Genomic DNA, 15,690 nt, shown 5'->3' with positions numbered 1-15,690 from the left:
AGATTTTCTAGTGAAGAGTTAAAAAGAACTCACATCAAGGAATGCCTGGAATTCCAAAAAAATTATCCTTTCCACTGCTTCCACCCATTGATGGATGCCTGAAATCACACCTAAAAGGTTTCAACTCTTTTCTTGTTAATATATGTTAATAGCTATGCACCTGTGAAAGAAAAAAAGGGTTGTGCAGTCAAATATGTTTGGGATGCTGGATCAACACATTTAAGCAGATTTATTTATTGAAGAACTTTTTAGAGCTTTTAATGTGTTAATGTGCCTTGAAAATAGAGGAAGGCAGAGCATAAGCATTTCCTAAATGTATTTGACAAAGGAATCCTTCTGTGAGAGCATTTGCAGGACTGTTTTCCACCAAACACATCTTGAGAAATGCTATTTTAAGATAAGGATACTGCTGGGAGGGAGTAATAGTTATCATTTATTGAGTCCTTACCCTATATGATTACATATGGATTATTTAATTTAAGCCTCACAACCACCCTATGAATTATATCCTACTTTATAACTAGAAATATTGAAACAGGTTAAGAAACTTACTTTTGGTTATATAACTCATAAGTGGCAGAACCAGTTTCAAATGTATGTTTGATTTCAAAACTTAAGGCCTCAATTTCTATTAAATCTTAGAGTCACTAACATTTTAGTTTGAAATAAGGATTTCCTAGAACCAGAGAATTTTAGGCCAAGAAGGGCCATTAGAGATATAGTTTAATCCACCTACAGAGAAATAAATTTATTCCTTAAAAGAGAAAAATCAAAGCCTAGAGAAAGGACAGGACTGGTCCAAGGACACTTAGTCCTCAAACTGCAGGATCAAAACATCAAAGAATACTACTTTTATCTCAGTCTCATTCCCTTTTCAAAGAAGGCTTTGCAGAGATTTGCTCAATGAAGGACGGAGAAAAAAGGTTATATTAGTCAGGATTATTTCATTTGCAAGAGGCAGAAAACTACTCAGACTGATGTAAGCTAAAGAAGAATTTGTTGGCCCATGTAACTAAAAAGTAGAGATATACCTGGCTTCAGGCAGGAGTTAAACAATTTCACCCAGACCTTACTCTTCCCACTTCTCTGTGCTTTCTTCTTCAGGTCGGGCTTTGTGTGGTGGAAAGATGACTGCCAGCAGCCACGTGGCTGTATTCTCCCATGTTCAAATCCAGAAGGAAAATAAAATTTCTCTTCCTCCAGTAATTTGGGCAAAAACCTAGGGTCTGACTCTTATGTGATCAAATTGGGTCATGTGGCCACTAGTGAACAAAACCATGCTTAGAAGGGTAACAGACACTTAGGGTTCAGATCATAAGATAATCCTCTACATTGCCAAATGTACCCTTAACTAAGAGGCTAGAATCAGTTGCATAGAGGGAAAAAAAAGGAAAATAATATTTAACTTCTCTGAGAATAGTGTCACGGGTAAAATGGGTATATAAATACTTACCTTAAAGGATTGTTATAAGGATTAAAAAAGACACAACATATGTAAAGTGTCTACCATGACATCTGACAGATGGTAGGTACTCAATCAATATGAATTATTTTTCTTTAGACCTTAACTACCATCAGAGATTGAATACTAGTAGAATTCTCTGGCTATCCAATTCTATTCCCATCGAATTGGAATGTTGTTCATGATGTCTCTAGGGATGAGGAGGTCCAATACCAGCCAAAATATTTCTATACAACAAGAAAATCACAACAGTGAGTTTGAATTAGCAACTGGATTTTTCTCAGAACTGTTCCATCAAAATATAAAAGTCTTTTTTTCTCCGTAGAACAGTTTTTACATGATGGTGATTGATGCCTTCAAAAGAGATAAAGATTATAACAGCTTGTAAAAGCCCAGAAACTAGACACTGAAATGAAAGTTCAAGCAAGCTTCTGCAAAAAGCCAACAGAATTAATCAGGAAGTAGAGGAAGAAAGGATGGATCCTGGAGGTACAGGAACCCAGAACTGCCATTAGCAATTTCACCTACTTTTCTGCTAGATGTTCAGCTCCATCAGTAGGTGACCAGATTAAACCACAACATTATTCAGTGACTTCTATGTCTTAGTGACACTTCTAAATGTGACTCAGAGTCTACACCATTTTCACTATCATCATCATTACTCCTTACCACTAATGTGACAACAACTTAACATTCTGGAAGAAAGTAAGCATTTTTCCTACCTAACAAAAACAGGTCACCAAAAACTGCAAGAAAATCTTGAAAACAGCAAGAGAAAAACACATTATGAACAGGGGAACAAGGATGAGATTAACTACCAGTTTCCCAACAGAAATAATGGAAGCCAGAAGATATTGGAATAGCATATCCAAAATGCTGAAAGAAAAAAAAAATCAGCTAACCAAGAATTCTATATCCAGCAAAACCAGTTCCCACTCCCTAGGTATGTATAGGCTGTGCACAATGACTTATTTCCAAAGAGTGCAGTATGGAACTGGGGGGGAAAGAGTAACTTTTCAGTGAAGAAACCTGACAAACACTACCATAGCCAGGTCAATATTAAGTCATAAATCATGTGGCTATTTTATACCATTGATATAACGTGAAAATTACAGTTTATCACTGCTCGCATTCTCCCAAGAACCCATAATCCCAGTTTTATCATGAGGAAAACATGACAAATTCCAACAAGAGGACATCCTACAAAATGCTTGACCAATACCTCTCAAAATTTTCAAGACCATCAAAAATTAGGAAAGTCTGAGAAACGAACATAGCCAAGAGGAGTCTAGGAGATATGATTACTAACTGTAATATGGTGTCTTAGATGGGATCCTGGAACAGAAGATTAAAGATTAAGAAGATTAAAAACTAAAGGAATTTTTAAAACTATGGACTCTAACTAATAATGTATTAATATTCATTCATTAATTGTAATGATTATGCCATCCTAATGTACAATGTTAATAATAGGGGAAACTAGGTATAGAGTACATGTGTATCTTAATTTTTCTGTAAACCTAAAAACTGTTCTAAAAAATAGAGCCTATTTTTTAAAGTTCCAGTAAATTTGAAAGAACTAAATTCACACCAAAATATGTCCTCTAACTATAACAAAATTAAGTTAGAAATCAACATGAAATCACAACATATTAAAATTTGTAGAATATTGCTAAAACAGAGCTTAGAGGGAAATTGATAGCTATTCATGCTGACATCAAAATAGAAGAAAAGCACAGCCAATCCCTTCTAATTTCAAGAAACTATTCAGATTGTACGTATAAAATTTTGCTCAAATATACTTATAAAAAAAAACTTGCAAAATACGTATCTTGCAAAGGACCTGTTTCCAGAATATATAAACAATACCTCAATAATGAGAAGATAAATATACCATTTTTAAAAAGGTGAAATACTTGAGCAGAGCTTTCGTAAAATACACATACACACCCATGCATACAAATGACAGAGAAATACATGAGAAGGAATGTAATGTCATTGGTCATTAGAAAAATGCAGATTAAAATCACAGTGAGATACCCTTTTGAAACTATCAAAATAAAGTTAAAATGATTGACAGTAGCAAAAGTTGGGGAGAACGTAGAACATCTTGAGCCCTCAGATATTGCTGGTACAAATGTAAAATGATACAGTCACTTTGGAAAATAAACCTGCAATTTCTCAAAGTATTAAAAGCATATAACACTTATCATACAATCCAGTAATTCCACTCTGAGGAAAAAGGAAAACATATGTCTATATTCTTTATAATAGCCACAAAAAAAAAAATGACAACAACCCAAATGCACATCAACTGGTGACTAGAGAAACAAAATGTGGTATTATCCATACAATGGAATATCACTGAAAAACAAAAAGGAATAAACTATTTATTGACACATGTAACCACTCTGAAAAAAAATCTTGACACAAGGATTCAAATTTAAATATACTTTAACAGAAAGACAGTATGTATTATTAAAATTAAGCACTGACTGCAATCTCCAGCTTTCAAGAGATGTTATGTAACTATTTATCATAAGGAAGCTCCCCTTTTAAACCTAGGAAACCTCCTTGATAGAGTCTTTTGAGCATGAAACTGAGGACTTTTAGATCATGGTGCAGAAGTCAAGAGTTAAATACAGATGGAAACAACCCAAATATCCATCAACAGATAACTGGACAAAGAAGCTGTGGTGTATTTATACAGTGCTACTCAGCCATAAAAAAGAATGAAATAATGTCATTTGCAGCAACATGGATGGACCTGGAAATCATCATTCTAAGTGAAGTAAGCCAGAAAGAGAAAGAAAAATGCCATATGATATCACTCATATTTGGAATCTATAAAAAAAACTTGTCTGCAAAACAGAAACAGACTCACAGACACAGTAAACAAACATGGTTACCGGAGGGAAAGGAGGTGGGAAGGGATAAATTGGGAGTTCAAGATTTGCAAATATTAATATTAACTACTATATATAAAATAGATAAATAACAAGTTTCTTCTATATAGCACAGGGAATTATATTCAGTATCTTGTAGTAATCTAGAATGAAAAAGAATATGAAAACGAACAAATACATGTATACGTATGACTTAAACATTATGCTGAACACCAGAATTGGACACAACATTGTAAACTGACTATACTTCAATTAAAAAAAAAAAAGACTACTCCACTGAGAGGGAGAAAGAGTTAAATATAGAAAGGACTAAATATTTTCATATAAGGACAAAAAAAGGATAGTGATAGCCCTTTGCTGGCAATTCTAGACACCGTGAGGGGAGGAGTCTAAGAGAGAAAAGAAAAGACGCTAGAAAAGAAAACAGTATGGAAGATATTGAGAAAGGAACTTGGCCTTGAGGCTGTGGGAAATTCCATGTGGCACTAAAGGACCTAAAAATATCTAGAATCTATGATGATACATATTGAAATGCTTTCACTCGCTAAGTATTTATTGAACCATTGCCATGCTCAGTTCTAGGCACCAGGGATTCAAATCAGTCAATAAAATAACAAATTACCCAGAGGATACTCTCAACAGTTTGAGGTTGTTTCCTATGCTAGGTTATAATTTCCCTTCATTGTACCCTAAACCAGCAACAAAATTCTGCTACAGACAAAAGCATTGTTTTAAGGGTGAACTGAGGGGATAAAGGATAGATGTTGTCCACTGTGAGTTTAAGTGACACCAGCAGGATCAGATGACAATCACAGGAAGGAAGCATAATGGCTAAAAACAGGTCATGTAAGACAAACAGACCAGAGCAAAGGCTGACTCAGGAAGCCACAGAGATATCAAGGGGGTGTTTGTAGATCTATATCATGAAGTATGTCAGTGTGATGATATTTAAGGCTATTCACCACTGTTTCAGTGACCTACCTTTTAGGAAAAATGTTGTAATTGCATGCCTCTGCCTCCTTCAAGTTCAGCATGGTCCTAAGACTGGCTTTAGCTGATGGAATGTGAACAGAAGTGGAGTGTGTCACTTTCATGGTGATACCTTTGGAAGAAAATGAATAAACAACCATGTTCTTATGTTCCTCTGCCATGGCAACCAACAACCATACAGGTGGTGGAGACTATGTCAGCCAGCTTCTCACAGTGAGAAGAGCCGCCGCCACCACCCTCCTCCCCAGCCAACTTGAAATAGACATAGAACATGGGCAAGAAATCAACCTCTGTTGTTCATAAGCCACAAAAATCTGGGGGTGGTTTATTGCTGTAGCACACGCTAGCTCATTCTGGCTGATACATGCAGATGGAGCAAGTCCATGTGGATATCCTAGTATCCTGTAGGACCCAGGGATATCAGAGAGTTTTAAACATCTTTTTAAATAACAGAGTCCTCTGAAGGAACTAGGAAGAGAGTGTGCTTTCAGGTGCCAGATTGGAACAGATGAGAACATAAAAGCAGTAAATTCAGCCCTAAGGATTCTGGAAGGTAAGGCAAGCATCATGACAGGTATACTTGTCTTTTTCTGACAGGAAAAAGTATACACCTCCATTCAGAGACAATACTTTTTATCCCCCTAGAACTAAATTCAAGCTGGATTTGTCCTCTGGGGATTTGTTTAAAGGATGAGTAGCAGAGTGAACAGCATCTCCTGCCACAAAATCACCGAAACATTGTAAAACTGGAGAGTCCTTTCAGTGACCCCACTGAGAAGGGAAAAGTAGGACTTAAAATAGTGAAGCAGTGAAGGCACTTTTTATGAAGAGCTGAGACAACACGGACCAAGCAAGCTACTTGCTCAGATGACCTAACGCAGGGTTACTCAAAACTCCAGCCATTTGCAAAACATTTTCTCGAGTTTTTTCATGGCCAGCTGCTCTCTGTACTTTACTTAATATTTTCGTTAAATTGATTCCCACTGATTTACTTAACTGATTTTAAAAGAAAAAAATTGGCTTGAATAGTGTAAATTGACACCAGTGTCATTAGCCATAAATAGAGATAAAGCGAAAAGCCTCATTAACAGTACATCCACATAGAAACAGAACAATGAATAAAATTATTCAATCTGACCTGTATGGTGTGACTTGCTAACGCGTATAAGCCTGAGGCGTGCCTGTGGTTAAAGGGGGAAATAACAGAATGAGGGCATCGGCCTGAGTCTTTCTCCTTCACTAACCAGAATTAAAGAGAACTGTAAAGAGGAAAGCTTTCAACAATTCAGGGCACTGCCTGGAATCATCTCCAGTACCCTTTCTGGTATGTGTCCCCCACCTGGGGAAATACTGACTGTGGTGGCCATGAAAATGAGCCTCTTAGGATTCCCGACGGGGAAGCACAGGACCGACGAGCCCAGGTGCTGTGCTCTGAAATCCACCACCATTTCTCACAGAGACCATGCTTCCCACAGGCTACTCCCAGCCAGTGACTGGGGACTACGGCGGGGAAGGCATGGTCCTCCAGGAGACGCGGTCGTCCTCTGACAGGTCAGCTTGGCTCATCAGCTTTGTCAAACATCCTTAGAACCCCTGCACTGCACTCTGAGAGACTTCCTTCCATCCCACATCTCTCCTTCACAAGGATTAGACCCACACCAGTCTGGTGGCCCTCCCCGCATCCTTCCAGGACCGTCTTCCTTTTTCTAGTAAGCTCTTGTGTGTCTAACCCTGCTTCACTTCTGCTTATCAGACAACCTAGTCTCACCTGTTGAGCTTCCTAACAGCATCTTTTGGAGACAAAATGATCTAGCAGGAAGATGTCCCACTAACTTGTTTTGTCCAAGAATTAGATAGCTAAAATAAACCTCAGGTAGGGTGAATCTCAGTCTACTCTTCCCCAAAGCAGACACAGTACAGATAGAATATATCGTTGACTGAAGAAAGAGCTGCCAAGAACCGTGTATAGAGACTTAGGAAGACAAAGCTGACATTTTGTGGTAGAAGTTTAAGAGCTGTGTTTATATTCTTCTGTCAAACATTAAGCAAACATCTACTTAAGTATTAAGATCCAACTCAAACATTACCTAGTCTGAAAAATCTTACCCAATCTGACCAGCATTTGTCCTATCTGTCTGTGCATCCCCACAATGTCCCATTAGCCCACCCTTTCCCGAAAGCATTTACCACATTGGATTGCAATGAGAGGAGAGTCGTATTTTATGAGAACCAGGTTGAAAAGTCAGAGCCTGGAGCAAAGATTATGTAAGGAAAAATTATCTTTCAAAATCCTTTAAAAATGTCCCATGTTACAGATGGACACATAGTCATTCTCAATAAGCCCATCACAGCTAGTTTTTCCTCCAGTGATGGAAAAATCACTGTGTCTTTGGTTAAACACCTCATAAAGTGGTTGGCTTGCATTTAAAGACCACATTGCATGAAAAATAGAACCAGGGTGAATCCTTAAATTCCAGAATCACCCTCAACACAAGATGTTCTAAGAGGCTCGTTGAGAAGATCCTCGTTTCCTATTGCTACCTTACATTCAGGCTGGGGTCTACATATACTGAGTGGAACGACAATCCTGGCCATTTAAATAATTATTTCTCTCTTACTTTTCACACTTTCTGTGCAGCTGATCTCACAGAGGCTAAACCCAGCATCTACCATAATATCTGTCTCTCTCACTAGAGTTAACTGGAAGCTTCTTAGCATCTACCACTGGGTGTTTATACAGCTGGTATTAAATATATGAGGGAGGGAGGGAAGGAGAAAGAAAGGAAAAGAAGGGTAGATGCAAAATGTGAACACCAAACAAAGTCATTCCTAGAAGGTATCTTAGGTTGATTTCCCCCAGAAGGAGACCCCAAGACAAGGGTTTGAATGGAAGGAGCTCTCAGGAGCATGGTGAAGAGGGATGTGTCAGTGAACAGGGACAGGAGCCCTTCCATGAAGGGTAAACGAATGAGCAGATGGCTGCTGTGGGCACCTGGGCTCACTCCCACAAAGGATTTCTGGGAGTCAGTGTGGAGCACAACGGATGCGTCTCCTATGTAAGGCCCAAGGAGGCTGGAATACTTATCCACCAACTGCAGCCGCAGCACAGGCCAGCAACCTGTGGTGACCGAAATCCCTCAGGCTGGGATCTGTGGCTTTACCATAGGAAGCCACTGGCATGGACGAGACAAGACGGGTGAGTACTGGGAGCCAGGGTGCCACAGAGGAGGGGGTGATGTTCTGTCCCCTTTATTTCAATCTACACCGATTTTCTTTCCACTAAAAAGAATGTTTCTCTGATTTCCTCTCACCAATGAGCACTGTCTGTTATAGCAAGGACGTCAAAATTTGAACATCTTGGAATATTGATTTTTTTTCCCTTTGCAAAGCATTGCTTTATGATTGCAATTTAACAATGAACCTAAGCTCTGACACCTCTGTCTCTCACAAGCCATCTCTTTGTAATCTTTGTATGAATGAGTGCTTTGATTTTAAAGCAATTTTTGAAGTTAAAAAAATCTATTTGTAACATTCTAATTCCACTCGTATCTTCATCATATTCTCACCCAGTATATCACACATGCACACTGAATCTATAAATCTGTATGTTTCCAGCAGCTAGTTGCACAGTACTCCTAACTGTTGGCATCATTCACATTTAAATGTTTATACTGAGAATTTTTTTACTAGTTAAAACAAATCTATAGCCTGAAATTAAGATTTTACAGTCTTGAAAAGAATTCTCCCTCATTGTCCATTAAGAAGTTATCATAAGGAAACGTCTGTTAAATTAAAGGTAAAAATTGAAGATCACAAGATCATGAGGCAAGCAGCCTCTCCTTTAAATTTTCACATATATGCCAACACTTGACTGTTATAAATAGAGAGTTGGAAAAGCTAGGAGATGAGTTATATAATTCTGATTCAATGTCCCGGATTTGGGCAGCCTACTCTGAAATTGTGAAAACCAAAATGAAGACTCTCTTTCTACAAACAATAGAAAATGGATTTAGAATACTTATGTTTTTGTTACATTTTTGAGCATCAGTATTCCCTAGCTTATTCACTGGTCTAAGCGCCAAATAAAATTTTCCCCTGCAAGTCTTTAGGCAGATTGTGCACTGGAATACTAATTCTTCTCATTAAAATCCCAGTCCACATCAGTGTCCAGTGTGTTGCAAAGTTCAAAAAGGTATACTTTCCTTTAAGCGAAAGCTGTGAAGAAATACCAGATCTTTTTGTTCTTGCTGGTGAGAAGGGAAAGGTGAGCTCACTTTCTCTGGATCGATGCCTCGACCTTCAGCAGCCCTTCATGACTCATCCCTTCAGTCCCTGCCCTTGAGTTTCAGACCCCTGCCCTCGACCCTCGCCACTGCCTCATGGACCCTTTCTCAAATAAATAACACCAATTTTTAAAACTCTCAGATGCTTCTGTTACCTTAGGGAATGCTGCGGTGCATTTTGTGGTAAAGACAATCTAGATTTGCTTTTGTTGTGACCACTCCCCAGAATCAGGATGGACCCTCACTCAAGATCTGGCTCGAATATCAAGATTCATAACACTACACACATACCAAGAGGGGATGAAGAGTTTTACCACATGCATAATGAGGCTTTCTAGGGGAGCAGAGGAGGCTCTCAAGCAGGCCCAAATGCCTTGAGAGCAGAGAAAGAAGACTGATGTGGGGTTTTTGTGGTGGTTAAAGGGTGGGCCCCTGCAAGGGTTTCTACATGTGGCTTAAACTTCCTGCTAGCAACAAAGTAGGAATTACCTAGGCTTTCTTATCAGCTTGCCCAGATGTGTGGCAGAAGGAGAAAGATGAATGAGACTTAAACACTGTCAGTATTCAAACATCAAAAAAAAAAAATAGGCAGACTCTTCATTATAGTTTTCCTATTAAGTCAGATTTTCATACACTGATATAATCATAATAGATAATATAACTGACAAGTTATTTGGGTATTTACTATATGCCAGACATGCTCTATTTACACACATCATTTCATTGAATTCTCACAGGCACCCTAAGAGTTAGTGCCTTTGTTTGAGTTATCCCCTGCAAAGGAGAAAAGGAGTCATTGGTTTGAGAAGTTAGGGCAGAAACATAGTGGAAGATTGGGACAGGGACTTGGGAAAGGGAGGAAAGCTAATAAAGAATGCTGTAAGAGGCTGGTTACCACTGGAGGTATTTGAAACTCAGTCCAACTCAGGACCCTCTAAGGAATGTGTGGGACGTACTCAGTGATGTCCCTCTGGATGGGTGAGAAAACCACTAACTTCCATCCTTACTGTTGCGAGGTCAAACCTGGGGACATCTCCTCCATTCAGCAGAGAGATGCTGGTACTTGAAGTGAGAAGCTATCAGTAGACGTAGGAACTGTCCTCGGAGCAGCAGAGCACGTCCAAGGTGAGCCATGGAGACATGGACAAGACAGCCACTATCTAGCCACAGAAAGGAGCTAGTGTTATCCCCATTTTACAGATGGGGATATGAAAGTTCAGAGAGGGTAAGTAAGGCTTTCCAAAATCACACATATAGTCATTAAAGAGTTGGAACTAAAAGCCAAGGCCATCTGACCCCTGAGCCACATTCGTAAGAAAAGCACACTGATAGAAGAGGGCTTTGCCACTTTCAGAGAATGGAACTGAAACAGACAGAGGCACGGTGGCAAAGTAGTAAGAATATGTGCTCAGAAGTCAAACTGCATCATTTCCATTTCTAACACCGCCACTTACTAGCTTGATAACCTCTGGCAAGTCTTTTAACTTCTCTGTGCCTCAGTGTCATCATCTATACAGTGAGGATAGCATCTTCATCACATGGTTATAGAGTGCCTCATAAATGCTTTCTTTTTTTTCTTTTACAGGTTTGACTGAGTGTCAACTCGGGAGGTATCTTGATATCTGATTTTCATCCCAAACCTATAGATTTAGAAAATAATTTGTCTGATCTGGTTTACTTTTTGGAAGCCATTTTATATAATTATATACATTTTTTAAAAACATATATTGGCATTCTTCCATTTTCCATGTCACTTTCTCAATCTTTCACTATCTTTACTGCCCTAACTTCCAAAATAAATGACTTTTTTCCAAATCCTTCAAGTTGCCCTTGAGAACCCAAACATTAACAAAATATAAAAATATATTGGTAGCCCTCCTACACTGTTGATGGGAATGCAAATTGGTGCAGCCACTGTGGAAAACAGTATGAAGATTTCTCAAAAAATTAAAACTAAAACTACCATACAATCCAGCAATTTCACCCTAGGTATTTATCAGAAGAAAATGAAAACACTAATTTGAAAAGATATATGCACCTGATGTTCACAGCAGCATAATTTACAGTCGCCAAGGTATGGAAGAAACCTAAATATCCATCAACAGATGAATGGATAAAGAAGATTCTACACAATGGAATACTACTCAGCCATTAAAAAAGAATAAAATTTTGCCATTTGCAACAGCATGGATAGATTTGGAGGGCATTATGCTAAGTAAATAAGTTAGAGAAAGACAAATACTGTGTAACATCACTTATATATGAAATCTAAAAAATACAACAAACTAGTGAAAAAAAGAAGCAGACTCAGATACAGAGAAGAAACTAGTGGTTACCAGTGGAGATAAGAAAGGGGGAAAGGGCAATTATGGGAGTTTATGAAATCATGTGTGTGAAATTTTTGAAAATTATAAAGCACTACAGAATTTAAAGAATCTTCCATTCAATGAAAAAAAGAAAAAAGAAATTAAAAAAAATTAAAATATACTGGCAAAACATATAACTGGGTAAATAACATATGTATATATAGGATAAGAAAATCAGTCCAGTCAGGTCCAGGTTCTGGCTTATTGTTTATCTCTGCTCCCTCTACAGATCGGTTTTATAAGACCTGCCTTTCTGGGTGACACATTGTCTACAAGCATCAGCAGAACTCCACTCAGCACAGTTCTCTACCCCAGGCTTTGATTAAGCAATATGCTGGGTTAGAGGAAGGCAGATAAAGACAAGTCAAATAAAACCCAGGTGCTCTGGCTACTCAGTGTCTGGAGGTTCCCTGGCCCCTTTAAATGAACACAGCATCCAAGAAAAAGCCTGTCTGGGAGATGGTATGCTGACCAAATGTTCTGGCTGCATTACCTCTGGACCACTCTCCATCCCTGTCCAACCTCCTCTCTCTACGCCCTGTAATGAGAGTCAGTGCTTACTAGGAACTTGTCATGTGCCTGATGCTGTTCTAAGCACTTCACATATATTCACGTAATTAACACTGATGACAACTGGAGGAGAGGTTATTTATTACTATTATCCTCATTTCATATTTGTGGAGACAAAGATACACCAGAAATTGGGCTGGCTTCTATTAAATTTCAAGAACTTCTTTCAAATGGTTCTTGGCCATCGGTGTCGTGGATAGTTAACCTAATGAAAACCAACATCTTAAGACTAGGCTTGGGACATCAATTTCGAGATGTTTCCTAAATGTTCCCCCATCCACTCACTCATCCACAAAAACTCCCTACAACTCTGATTTAAAGACACTTACCCAACATAACACCCCAAAAAAACTTTTGAAAAGTTTCATCCAATTCTATGGAGAATTCTTTAGATACTCAAGCAAAGGGAAGGCAAGTAAGGCAGAATACGCAAGAAAAAGAAAGCTCTTTATTCTGCTAGCTAAAACAGTCACTTCACAAACTGCTTATCAGGTGTTTTTTGTTTTTTTTTAAATCAAGAAAATCTTTAGAGATTTCTGCTTAAAAATAAAATACATCTTCTTTCATCAGAGGTTACTTCCATCTTCCTTTAACACCAGCTAACACCCTCACCTTCTAGCTTTTGTGTGTGCTTTTTTTTTTTTAACAGATTCTGCAATAAGCCAGTCTAAGATGAGTGTTATCATATACCTTGGATAAGATCCTCCAAGCTGAGCCTGCAGTTGTTCTGCATCTTGAGGAAGAGAGGTATGCCCTGGAGGCACGTGCTGGATGCTATGGTTAATTAACTAATTTACTCAATCAAGTTTAACAGTGGTTTTAACTTTAATGAGACCATTACATTTTAATATGGAAATAACTGCCTTGTATCCTTAACAATCCCCACAGTCCGCAAATCCACCTCCCTCTTCCGCCCACTTTGCCCCAGCGTTGATGTTGATTTGTGAACCTGAACGCCTGAGTGTATCATCTAGAGCTTGTAATACACATGTGCGGGGTCCATTACAGATACAGCCCACGTAAACCACTGCTCTGCCTTCTGGTAGCCCCCGATGCACACTCTGAACACACACAGTAGTTGTCTGCATTGGCAGACTCCTTTCTTAGACGAAAGTGCAATGGAGGCTTTTGATACTAAAAGCTGGTGTGAGTGAGGAAGAAAGGTAGACCATGTCAGAGGCTCTAAAGAGTGGCTACACATGCAACGTGGGTTTCAGTTGTCCTAGGGGCACCCACCCTTGGGCTGCCATTCCCATCTTGGGTTGCATTTAATTGGGTTCCTCTAAAGGCCACTAAATCATCAATATTTAATGGTCTCCAAGCTCTTCTTATTGAGAACTTTTATTATTCCAGATACAGTACTTTGGAGATTAACTACGAAAAGTTTCACAAGACGGTGAAGGTAATGAATCATGAATTCTGTAAGGGTAAACCCAACATGCTGAAACCAAGTGCAGCTGTCTTATATTTGCTCTGTGTGCATTTTGCTACCCGTAATTTTGTCATCAATTTTCATCTTTTGTTTAAACATATTTGTCTTTTGGACAAGATAGGTCATATTTCATAGGTTTGATGAATTTTCTCCTTGGTCCAGTTTTACAGAATTTGCACTTAATTAATTGCCCAACCTTTAATTCGACAGACTGTTTTTAATGGCTATGTAGTTTCAAAAGCATATACACAGTGGAATTTCGAAAAACTAATTGTTTTTGTGTCACTTTCAAAGAAAGTCACAATTATTAAAATGTGTAAATAATTTGTCAAATGCGCAATGGGCAATAATTAGGAAGATATCAAATAAACCTTTAATGGATATTTTTAATTTGGTGTTCAGCAGGAATATTTAAATAATGCAACAAAATATGTCATTTCTCGCCTCAGGACTATAGAAGCCAAATCCCAATGTGAAAATGTACCTTTCAATTGCAGAGACTGGGTCGGAATAGAGGTGACACTCAAAAGATTTTCTAGGTCTTAGCAGAGCCATAAATCGGGACCCCTCATCTGGCAGACAGCACAGAATCCAAAAATCTGCCTATCAAAAGCATCATTCAAGCCACAAGGCTCTTCTGTGCCTGGTAGAAAACAGGCAGGAAAAGAAGAGACAAAGGTCAGTTGTCAATTCTTTATAAATGTGATGGTGCTGGCAGTTTGCAAAGAACTGCCATGTTTCCCTAGCAACTTTGTGTGTGTGCAGATGCATTTAGTACATTTTTTCCCTTGTTATTTTCAGACCTTCTTTTTGTACTGTGGACTGTTTTGAATGTATTCTTTCCATTACACAGGCCTTTTTATTAAGAGGATTAAGAGGCTGACATTTTTTGGAAGAGAAGTTTGCTGAATTTGGGGCCGTAAAAACCAGAGTTCAATCTTTAGTCAGACTGAAGATAAAAAGCAGGAGGGGGAAAAGCTGGGTTAGAGAAAATACATTAGACCTAGAGAAAGCTGAAAATATCCAGTTTCGAGACATTGGAACCTGAGAGCCCATGACATTCCTGAATGGTACTTAGTCATCTCTTTGAAAGAAACGTTAAGCAAAGCTCCTGGGCAGACTCCACTCTGCCTTTTATGTTCCACCTTTGACTTTGTGATTGTTCCAGAGTCTGGGGTCAATATTTAATTTTGATTCATCTGTTCCCCCTTCTCATTTATGAGTGGCAGGGAAAGGATATTTGGAAATAACTCTCACCCAACTCTGCTCTTTATTAATTAACCCACAACATGGACTGGGCACTTACGGATAACCAGGCACTGTGCTGGGCATACAGCAAGGGTTGGCAAACTCTCTCTGTAAAGCACTAGCTAGTAAATATTTCGGGATCTATGAGTGGGCCACACGGTCTTTGTCGCCAACTCCTAGATTCTGCTCTTGGGGTTGTAGCAGCCACAGACAATCCATAAATGAACAGGCGTGGTGGTATGCCAATAAAGATTTCCATATGGACACCAAACCTTGAATTTCACATAATTTTCACATGTCACAAAATATCATTCCTTTTTCATTTTTTTAACCATTTAAAAAATGTACAAAGCTTGTTTTCTATGTCTGAGTCTGTTTCTGTTTTGTAAATAAATTCATTTGTATTATTATAGGGTAAGTGATATCCTATATT

General features: G+C 38.5%; 1 protein-coding gene across 18 annotated transcripts in view; it reads right to left on the bottom strand.

Moving 5' to 3' along the window:
* TSHZ2 (teashirt zinc finger homeobox 2) overlaps window positions 1-15,690 on the bottom strand; it is a 911,650-nt gene that overhangs the window by 761,881 nt on the left and 134,079 nt on the right. For 11 of the 18 annotated variants that reach the window (XM_031687684.2, XM_031687688.2, XM_031687685.2 and 8 more), the window contains one exon: window positions 5,350-5,470. The exons of the other annotated variants lie outside the window; for them this stretch is intronic. The gene's annotated coding sequence lies outside the window, so the exon portion shown is untranslated. The remainder of the gene's footprint in view (window positions 1-5,349; window positions 5,471-15,690) is intronic. 18 annotated transcript variants of the gene reach the window in all.

Source organism: Vicugna pacos, chromosome 19 (assembly GCF_048564905.1).
Source record: "Vicugna pacos chromosome 19, VicPac4, whole genome shotgun sequence".
Classification (NCBI taxonomy): domain Eukaryota; kingdom Metazoa; phylum Chordata; class Mammalia; order Artiodactyla; family Camelidae; genus Vicugna; species Vicugna pacos.
This window is presented reverse-complemented; position numbering and strand designations above follow the sequence as displayed.